The 12,011-nt window shown below is 32.2% G+C and overlaps 1 protein-coding gene across 16 annotated transcripts in view; it reads left to right on the forward strand.

Annotated features, from left to right (window-relative positions):
• Positions 1-12,011, forward strand: part of heph (polypyrimidine tract-binding protein 1 heph) — a 953,472-nt gene that overhangs the window by 702,083 nt on the left and 239,378 nt on the right. The gene's annotated exons all lie outside the window — the stretch shown is intronic.

Here is a 12,011-nt window from a genome sequence, read left to right on the forward strand (position 1 = left end):
TAGCCGCCTGTTTAGATGCTTAGTAAGTTGTTTAGCATCTTTAGATTGGTAAAATTGACAATTATTGATATTTATTAATGGGTCAGTTCTTCTGTACAGAGAAAGCAAATTTTGTTTAATTTAATTCGCCATGTCTTCAGCCGCAGTTGTATTTTATCAATGTATATTTGGAGATTCTTTATTCTTTTTATTGTGTTGTCAGAGTAGTGATATTTTGTGGTCAGTACATCGGTTGTATATAGAAGATATAGTATATAGCAACTAGATACCAAATATATTGGATGTAAGTCAATGAGTTCATCGTCTTGTTTCATAATGAAATGTCTAGCTATTAGGTAAGATTTTAGTAAATGAAAATGTGGATAAGGGAGCGGTTTCTTAATTTGGCCTGCAACCTTAGGTCCTATACTTTATCAAAAGCTTGAAATATGTCCAGGAATGCAGGTGAACAAGGAATTTTGGCATTAAAGTCCATATTTATTTTGTTTACAAGTCTATACATTTCTTCTTAAGTCCCGTACTTAGTATGAAGCCCAAATTCATTTTCTCGATTAATTTTACTTTTTTCTATTATATTATTAAGCCTATTTATTATGAATATCTCAAAAACTTTCGAGATTATTAGTAGCAAATTTATAAGCTGGTACGAGGTGACATCTTCTGGTGTTTTTCCTGGTTGAGAATCATGATTATTTTTATTACTTTAAATATAAATGACAACAATTTTACACCCGTCTATGATAGTTGTCGTAAAATTTTTAAAAATTATTAAATCATATCCGGAAGCTTTTTACAATTTATCTCTCTTATTGTTTACTAACTTATCTGAACGTAATTTCTTCATGTGCCGGATACATTTGAAATTGTGAATTTAGGAAACTAGCAATTTTATTCTCTTCATCTTTAGATAGCTCAGACTATAGTGAGGAACAAGGAGATGCAGGGCAGATTTCTATCACGGTCAAAAAGTAATTGAAGAAAGGTGTCAGGGTAGAAGGGGCCATCACGTGACAACAAATTACACCAATCTCCAATAAATACTTTTTCTCGACGAAAAACTTATAACAGGTATTCAGCTGAAGTATAACATAAGTTTTAGAAATATGTCTCTTTCAACTCCTATGTACATTAATTAAACACTATAACAGAACGATTAGTAATTTTTTTTCAGAAGAAAATAATCTTAAAAAATATACTTGTAATTTATTTCTCTCTAATGGATTCTTAGTAATGAAGATTGCCAAAAAATAGAGTCGATATTCCCCCACTCATACTTCGATGAATTGTTGGCATAATCCTATTCGAAATATTAATATTTTGAGTGTAATAATTTCCAAGACAAGTTAACAAACACTCTATTATGTAACAAAAAAGTTAGTCCATCGACTATTTACCATTATTTGTGGACACAATTACAATGAAACTGAGGTTTTATGATATATTAGAACACAATTTAAAAAACATTGAATATGATCAATAATTCTCATACAATATATATATATATATATATATATATATATAAACATCCTACATAAAAACTTTTGGAGTACTGGAACTGGAGAATATTGTCTCCCTCCATATAATGGAATAAATATTTGGTCATATTATTGGGAAAGAGGTAACGGAAACACTCGGAAAATTACACACTCTAAATATTTACACGTTCATCGATAAAACTTTGTAGTTTGCAAAATGTATGATATTTTCAGGCTTATTAAAAATGGATTTGCTGCCCGAGGAACTTTGATAATACAAGTTATTTTCGAAATAATATGTTTTAGAGTTCGCAAAAGATAAAATATATACCAGCAAGCATCAATAATTCATTATTAACCATCGATAAATTAATCAACGATTGATTATATGTAACGATATAAAATGTAAAGAGTAATTAAATATTTATTAGATATATCGAAATATGGCCGATTGTATTATACATGAGAGCTTTCACGAAATTAATTTAATTATCGATGGATGCGATTATTTATAAATATTTTAATTGCTTTTAATTACGAATGTCTGCTTTTGCCAATATCACTGCTTATGGAAAAGTTTTTTTTGGGATTTCGAATTTTCAAATATAAACAAAAAGCGTAATGTATAGAAAGAATTTTCGTGTAAAAAATCCATATGGTGTCAATTATAATTAGAGCTTTGCCACATTTAAACATTTTATAATTGACAGTATAATACTAAAACAATTGTGAAACGATATCAACTCTTTGAATGTTGTCAGTTTAGTTAAAATTCCAATATCATAGTGGAAAAAAACCGAGAAAAATCTACATATTTCCTATTATAATATAATTGGTGGAGCATAAGTCCCGCTATCATTTTCATTGCCTATAACTTTGCTCAAAGAAAAGATAAGTAAGTTTGGTTTTCATAAAAAGTTTATTTGGTCTTTATATTATTTTTTCGTTATGATTGAAAAATTATATCGCCTTATATTATATTAGAAATATATTAAATGATAACCGCGATTCGCTGTGCAAATTTCGGCTCTTTTTAAGGCATTATTCATAACATCCTGCAACATCTGAGGGTGAATTTTTTCAATTTCGTAACGAATATTGTATTTAAGATTTTGAATCGTTTGCGGCTTATCCACATACATTTTTGATTTAAGAAAAAACCCATAAGAAAAAGTCTGGTGCTGTTAAATCCAGAGATCTGGCTGGCCATGCTAAATCGCCTCTTCGCGAAATTAGTTTTAGCTTGTTCCAACCACATGTCCTCTAGTCCTTGCTCTTCCATTTCAGGCACAAGAACATTTCAAATAATGTCTTGGTACCGTTCAGCAGTAACAGTAACTGCAACATCTTATTCATTTTCAAAAAAAGAGGAACCAAAGATGTTTCCAATATGAATACTACACCGTACAGATGTTTTTAGTAGATGCAATGATGTTTAGTAAATTAATTGAGGATTATGTGTTCCCCAAAACCGATCTTCATCGCTCATTATCAATTTAGACGAAAAATCTTCAATTTCACCAGACAGCCTAAGGATTGCCACGTCTCCGAATTGATGTTTCTGGATATTGCAACACTATCGCGCACCAAAACCACATTTCCAACGTTACGAGACGTATTCCAGAACGAGTCCTGTCGGCTATCGTACCATACTTTCGAAAATTCGAATGTAAACAGTTTCCGCAGAGCATATTGTCACTGCAATAAATATTGTCACTATTTCTGCTCGTTCTTATGGCGTATATTTATCCATAATAAAATTTGGACGTCTACCCAACACAATGGTTAAAACGAAGCTGGGCTAAATGTCATATAACCAAGATGGCGCGCAATCAAAATGATAGCGGGACTTTTGCTTGTTACTATTTAATGTATTTTATTTAATTTATTTATTACATTGTTACTAGTCGTTGACGACTAACCTACGATTCTTGTTTACAATAATTTAAAGCTTAGTATCTAGGAAGACCTATCGATCTTATCTTAGTCTCTGATAGCGTTAATTTGGTTTTTTCTTCAATGCACATCACTTGATTACGCTACAAAAAATGAAACTAGTGTTAAGTTAGTATTAAGCTAAATTATGTGTATATATTAGAATATAAAATACGTGTAGTGGATAGGTTAAATAAGTGTGGATTATTTTTATTTAGTTATTGCAACGTTTATTATGTACATATTTTATTTTAAAACGTTTCTTTTTGTGTTAAAATGTAAATTTGATTATTTTTTACTTTTTAGTGAGTTCCTTATTTATTTTTTGAAGTCAGTTCAATTCTTTGATAAGAATATTTGTTACTTCGTTTTGAAGAATAAAGTAGCGGAAGGCTGTACGGAGCTCATGGTAATCATCCTCCGCCTATTTCAATATGTGAACACTAGTTCTGACGATTTAAGAATGGTGATTTTGACACCGAATATAACGACCGTGCTGAACAGCCAAAGATGAGGATTTGAAAGTATCACTTGACGATGATTCATGTCAAACGCAAGAAAAATATTCGGAATTGTTGGGAGTAATACTAGTAGTAGTATCCAATCACTTGAAGAACATGGGAATGGTCCAAAAACTTGTATATATTATTTCGTCTGAATTGAAAAGAAGGGACATTGGTCCCCATGAAACCCTGCTTCAACGGTGGAATTAGAAAAGATATCTTGCATCATACTTTCACTGATAATGAAAAGTGGATCCATTATGACAATTCAAAACGAAAACAAATTATACATAATTTACAAGAATTGGCAACGTGGCGTCCCGCTTATGTTGCGATATGGGTTTCCTGAGTGAAAGCCGTCTATGTGGAAAAACGTCATCAAGACCCAGTGCAATAAAGAAATTCAGAAGCGTCACGCCAGACGAAATGATAAAAGCGGGATTTCTGCACTCCGAAAGTACGAATGAAAAAAAACCGTTGATATCGCACAGTTCACTCTCTCGGTGAACCTTCGCGTTTTATGGATTTTTTTTAATTTGCATCATATTTCGGACCATCCGCGCTGACAAAAACACAAAGCAAACGGGAATGCAGATGCAAATTTAACCGCTTCACCATTTACGAAGCTTAAAATTATCCGGGCTGGGGATTATGCGGGCGCCAACGATACTGAGGACTCATCTGTTTAATAGTCAATTAATCTTAAAATCCCGACATTATTGGCAGTTTAACCCCCGTTTCATTGTCCGCCCGCATTCACGAGTCCTACGAATTTTTAATGTTCGAACGACGGTTTATCCGTTAACGACGTTCATTACTATGTCATTGAATGAAAGCGTTTGTTTAGCTATTAGTTGTTTTAATTACACCAAACGAAATAAAAGCCTATAGACCTATATTACTGCTGCCAGTAATATCTAAGGTTTTTGAAAAACTTCTCTTGAAAAACTAAGAATTTTAATAAGATAAAATAAGAAAAAAATAAGAAAGAAAAAATAGAGAGAAAATCCCTAATACCAATACACCAGTTTGGGTTCACTACAAGTATTCAACAATTGACCAAGTCCACAGCATAACAAAAGTACGCTCAGCTATATACTTAGATGTAGCACAAGCCTTTGATAAGGCTTGGCATGAGGGCCTTGTTCATAAACTACAGAAAGTATTACCAAAACAACACACTGATCTATTAAAATCGTACATTACTACCAGAATGTTTAGAGTCAAACAAGAAGAAGCTTACTCTACAATAAAAGAAGCTAAAGCAGGTGACCACAAGGAAGTGTACTGAGGCCAATGCTTTATCTACTCTACACTTGTGATATACCGCAAATGGAGAATATTACGATGGCTACACTTTCTGATGATACTGCGATTGAAGCTGTCGGAGGCAATATTGAAGAAGCCTCACGAAAATTACAACAGACAAGTGACAATATAAATAATTGGACACAAGCTTGGAAAATAAAAATTAACGAAGGTAAATTTGTGCATGTGCAGTTCACCTACAATCAGACTGTACAGGCACCAATAACGTTAAATAATATTATCATTCCATATGGCAACAACGCTAAATATCTCGGAATGAAACTTGATGCATAACTTCGCTGGAAGGAACATATAAAGAATAAAAGAAAAGAGTTAGAATTGAAATATAGAAAAATGTACTGGCTAATTGGAAGAAAATTACAATTACCAATACATCAAATCATCTGATCTTGTGTAGTGCTGTGTAGTGAGGCGTATATAATAAAAAATACAGCAGTGACATGTATAAATATTAACATAGTTCACCAGAGACTGGATAGGGCCGATGGGTCCTCCTAGTTATATACCTAGATTAAAGTTATTATAAAGACAAATTGTAGGTTAGTCGGAAACGACTAGTAACAATGTAATATTTAAATAATAATAAAAAAATTGTTTTACTTAGTAGAACCGTTCTAATTATTAAGGAATTAAATTATCAGACTTACAAGAATTTACTACAGGTGGTGTCACTTTTCATTTGTATTATTTCATCGGAGGGTGGACAAATTTATTTTCAGCGAATTGGAAGAGAATGGCGGTTGAAGGTGGTCGAATGATTTGTGAAGCTTATGGCAACCACACTCCATCGATATGAATATGTAAATACTGGTTTCGACTTTTTAAAGGGGATGATTTTGATACCGAATACAAAGAGCATTCTGGACAGCCAAGAAATATTGAACACGAGATTTTGAGGGAATTAATTGATAAGATCATCAATGGGGATCTCTGTCGTTTACAATTGATGCGTTTGAACCGAGTAGTGTGTGAAAAACGATCGAAATACGAGCAAAGACACAACAACATTGTTCTTCAGCATAACAACACTCGACCACATGTTGCAAAACTGGTGAAAATTAACTTGGAAACATTGAAATAAGAAGTGCTACCCCACCCGTTGAATTCTCCAGACCTTACTCCTTCTAATTACTACTTGTTCCAACATGAGTCGTGACCTGTCTGAGCAGTGCTTCACTTCTTATGAAGTTAGCAAAAAATGGGTCGATTCGTAGATAGCCTCAACAGATACATCGTTCTTTCGAGATGGAATCCATAAATTGTCTTAAAGATGAGAAAAAGTAGCGTCCATCGAAGTATAATACTTTGCATAAAATATATTTTATCGACTTTTTGCAATAGAACTGTAAATTAAAAACAAATAAAACGAATTTATAGGCCTAATGTTTTAGAGAGTGTAATAGTTAAATTAGTAAGGAACTGAATTAGTTTGTATGTTCTAGGATGAAAATATTGAGGTGTATATAAAAATTTTTGAGAACGAAAAAAACTTAGTGTTCCATTGCGAATTAATGGTTTACCGAAAAAGCGATTTTTTATGTCATAGATTTGAAACATTAATCAGTGTATGCTATTTTAATCGATGTCGTTTCCGTCACCATACGGATTCTTAGATTCAATCAATCTTTACATAATTAAGAGAATACTGAACTATATCCACTATATTCACGAGTTCCACAAGGCAATGCATTGAATCCAGTTTTATAATGGTAGCATAACAATAACAATAAAGAGATTCTAATTTAAGAATATATAACTGTAGTTGATATATAACTTGACGTATCAAAGCTAATGAACTAAAATATACCAACGTAACTTTTACCTTACACAGAAGAAGATGCCCATCATTATGTACAATATTGCTAACTCTCTCAGACGAAGGAAGCTAAAAATCTTGCATCTAGACCGCCGTCTAACTTGGAAGAAGTATGTACTGGCTAAACGAAAACAACTTGGACTTAAACTAAACCAAATGCATTGGCTTACGCAACTGTAAGTCATCCTTAGATTATATTGGAAGGTATTGCTGTACAGTTCAATAGTATCTTAGGCGCATCTGGACTTGCCCAATCCAATTATGGGTTATTTTCAGCACATATAATATGGCCTTCATTCAGAGTTTCCAACACTAAGCGTTCGATGCTATAGGCCTTGCTTCCTACTACGTTTCTAACGAAATACAACCCAATGGACTTTCCAATCAGCTAAATATGAGTGATAATAATGAAGTGTGTAAACTAAACTGTTTACTACCATCCGATCTGATTAAGGGACAAATGTATGGGTAAGATTTTTACACAGCGTATCACCAAAGTGATCTTTTACATGTTTTGTATATAATTATTATTATAATAAACTATTACTGCTTGTTGGTCATTGCCCTAATGCCAAATTTCATCAACACCTTCCCTAACGTCAATTCCAATGCTTTAATCCAACGTCAGCCATTTGTTAAATTTCTCCGAGCTTCTTACATAATACATTTTTCATTGTTTGTGACTATTCTTATCAAAAATGACTGGATTTCGTATCATTTCAGCAAAATTTTGTAGATAGAAATTCGATCCATTAAAATGTTCACTGCTAATTCATGTAAAATCCAATTATCAAGCTTCTTGTGTTAACCGATCTCGCATGATTGGTAGCAGAACTGTTGGAAAATCGACGTTTAGATTACTAGTGCCTGCCTCGATATTTTAAAGCATTTCAGCGATTTATACAACGATTGACTAGACAAGTTTATCTTTAACTTCGAAATGCTAACACCAGTGTTCAATTACTTGCCTTGCCGAACAGCTATAATATGGCTTCATTAAGTCAGTATTACTAAAGGTATGCGACTGTAAGGTATCTATTGGGAAAAACTGAAATTACTTTCTTCCGAAATTATGGTACTAGCTCTCGTAAAAATTTTTAAAAATGATTTTTAGGATTAGTCCATAAAAGTTGATATGGATTCATGACAGCACACTATAGACCATCAAAAATATAACAATGAAACTACAACAGAGGCATTGAAAACTAAAATATGTTTTACACATAAGATGTTGTACCGTTATTATTTTTTATGAAAGTCAATAAGCATTTTTAAGTATTTTACGGAGACCAATGTGAAAGCCTTGGAATTAGGAATATCTCATAATTAGGATATTCTCGGACCTATCGAATATATATCTAACTATATATAAAATATATAGTATATATATATATATATATATATATATATATATTTACATACATACACATATTTACATCTAACCGTCGTCTAACTTGGAAGAAGTACGTACTGGCTAAACGAAAACAACTTGGATTTAAACTAAACCAAATGCATTGGCTTACGCAAATCTAAGTCATCCTTAGATTGTATTGGAAGGTATTGCTGTATAGTTCAATAGTATCTTAGGCGCACTTGGACTTGCCCAATCCAATTATGGGTTGTTTTCAGCACTTATAATATGGCCTTCATTCTGAGTTTCCAACACTAAGCGTTCGATGCTATAGGCCTTGCTTCCTACTACGTTTCTAACGAAATACAACCCAATGGACTTTCCAATCAGCTAAATATGAGTGATAATAATGAAGTGTGTAAACTAAACTGTTTACTACCATCCGATCTGATTAAGGGACAAATGTATGGGTAAGATTTTTACACAGCGTATCACCAAAGTGACCTTTTACATGTTTTGTATATAATTATTATTATAATAAACTATTACTGCTTGTTGGTCATTGCCCTAATGCCAAATTTCATCAACACCTTCCCTAACGTCAATTCCAATGCTTTAATCCAACGTCAGCCATTTGTTAAATTTCTCCGAGCTTCTTACATAACACATTTTTCATTGTTTGTAACTATTCTTATCAAAAATGATTCGATTTCATCTCATTTCAATTCTCGTTCACTGCTAATTTATGTAAAATACAATTATCAAGCTTCTTGTGTTAACCGATCTCGTATGATTGGTAGCAAAATTGTTGTAAAATCGACGTTTAAATTTCTAGTGCCTGCCTCGATATTTTGAAGCATTTCAGCGATTTATTCAACGATTGACTAGACAAATTTATCTTTAACTTCGAAATGCTAACACCAGTGTTCAATTACTTGGCCTACCGAACAGCTATAATATGGCTTCATTGAATCAGTATTACTAAAAGTATGCGACTGTAAGGTATCTATTGGGAAAAACTGAAATTACTTTCTTCCGAAATTATGGTACTAGCTCTCGTAAAAATTTTTAAAAATGATTTTTAGGATTAGTCCATAAAAGTTGATATGGATTCATGACAGCACACTATAGACCATCAAAAATATAAACTGAATGAAAAAATGCCTTTTTTTCAATGAAACTTCAACAGAGGCGTTGAAAACTAAAATATGTTTTGCACATAAGATATTGTACTCCTAACAAAAACCATTATTATTTGTTTTACCGTTATTATTTTTTATGAATGTCAGTAAGCATGTTTAAGTATATTACGGAGACAAATGTGAAGGAGTACATTCCTCGTTATTAGAAGACAATTTTGACTGTCCTCAACTATCTTTATTAATATTGTACATTAATAATAGCAGTTATTTGGAAAATATATTGCTTCAGGGAATGTTGTAGTGCCCACGCCATATTTTATAAAACTCTGCGGCCCCAGATCCAACATCGAATAACAACAGAGCGTTTGTGCGTAAAATTAAAACTAAACAATGCTCGAAAACAATTATTGGATAGATAATTGTACGGAACGTCGAACTAGATATTGTTGAAATGTTCAAAAATTCCGGTGCTATTTTCGAGATACGGATAATTTAATTACCGACCGATAAATGTTGGATATTTAATTCGAAATTTGCCGAAACAACATCGTACAGCCGGACCGGATACTTTATTCGCTCCGCAATAGCCCGGCGAACAATTCCAACGATTTTATTATTTATGTTTTGTCCGAAAATGTTATAAAAACAGCATGGAGTTGTCGGTTTTATCGCTTTTTATTACGTACACTTGGAATACGGTATCATTTTCCTTTTTTCTGTCATTTTAGTTATTTATTTATCAAAATCCTATCCCTTATTCTTTGCACTCTTGCCGAAGGACAATGACATATATATATATATATATATATATATAGCAACAGCAGCAGGACCCTTATATATATACGCCAAACAAGCCGGCCGTTATATATATATATATATATTCATCGGTAAATATAAGAATAAAAATCAGATAGTGCTAAATCAGGCGATTACGGCAGGTAGTTGATGGTCGGAATTCAGTTTTCGAGCATAAAACTGGTTACAATTTCCATTTTCGCGATATGTATCGAAAAACCAAGTACTTATTTTGGCGTGGATGATTCTACTTAATTTATACAGATTTTTCAACACATGTATATAGAAAGCATCGTATAAAAAATAGACAGCTTGAAAACTCGAAAATATATTTGTCTTATTATTATCAATACATTGCTACTAGTCGCTGGCGACTAACCTACAATTATCTATATCATATCTATATCAAATTTACGTTAAATCTATATCATCTCTATATTGTATCTAGATCACATCTGTATCATATATACATCATATCTATATTATATCTATACCATTTCCATATATCATATTATATCTATAGTCAATTCAAAATAGCAGTGGCACGGAAAACGTCGCAATGTTACCGCAGCTACTCTGAGTTTTAGTACATTTAGGCCCTGACATATAACAAAATTTTAATATAAATAAAATATTTTAATAAATATTCTATTAAATATAATTTATTTTAACATTATAGTACATCAAATGCATTTATTATCGAGGAGCTTAAAATTACAATTAATTTTACAGTCACAATAATTTGTAGGTTAGAGTGGTTTTATTATATATACATTGGGCTTTTTTCCACACTAGTATCGGAAGGTTTCTAGACGTGTTTTGTATATCTGAATAATGTATTTTACTTTCATTAGAGAGCATAGTTATGTTTTATGATTAGTTCTTGTTTCTTCCTATGCAATGTAACCTTGTAAAGTCATTATGATATTACCATATTTCTCTATAGTTTGTCCTGTTACTATCTGTATACATCTTTCTTTATAAAACTACATTTAATCACTGCCTTCTTTTAATGCATTTGCCATATCTGCAAAATGGTTAGTGTGATTCTCTACTCATACATGCTAACCAAACGTTCATGTATATTCTGAACAATAACACACAAGCTCATAAAGTGTTCACACTCTATAATACAATTCCCTACAATTAAAGTATATTGATTGTATACTGACCTTCAGTGGTTTCCTCTTTCATCGCCCTGTCTTGGTAATCGTCAGCATTGAATCATAAGCCAACATTCGTAAAGCTTTATTCAATCATAGTCACTTTCAGAAATACTAGTCAAATTAATAAGCATGTTGTTTATTTCCAATCTATTAAAAACTTGCTCAATATACCATTTGTCAATTTCTTCTTCAATGTGTCTGATCGAGCTCATACAAACTAAAGGTGTTATTTTCAATAATGCGTCTTTCCATAAATCCAGACAATTATGGTTTGAATATCCTCCTCGACCTGAATATCTATTGTAATAATTCTTTGCAATACCCCATATCAACTCAGTTGGATTAAAATGCAGTGATAGGGAGGGAGACAAAATACTCTGTGGCCATAATATTCAGTAATCTGATCTACCATGTATCTTTTCTCAGGCTTAATTCTAAAAAAGTAAATTACATAAAATGCAATTAAATTAAATATTTCATGTATATTTACCGAGTAATA

Source organism: Rhynchophorus ferrugineus, unplaced genomic scaffold (genome assembly GCF_030347505.1).
Source record: "Rhynchophorus ferrugineus isolate W39M unplaced genomic scaffold, kcgeb_rfMv2 rfM7, whole genome shotgun sequence".
Lineage (NCBI taxonomy): Eukaryota > Metazoa > Arthropoda > Insecta > Coleoptera > Curculionidae > Rhynchophorus > Rhynchophorus ferrugineus.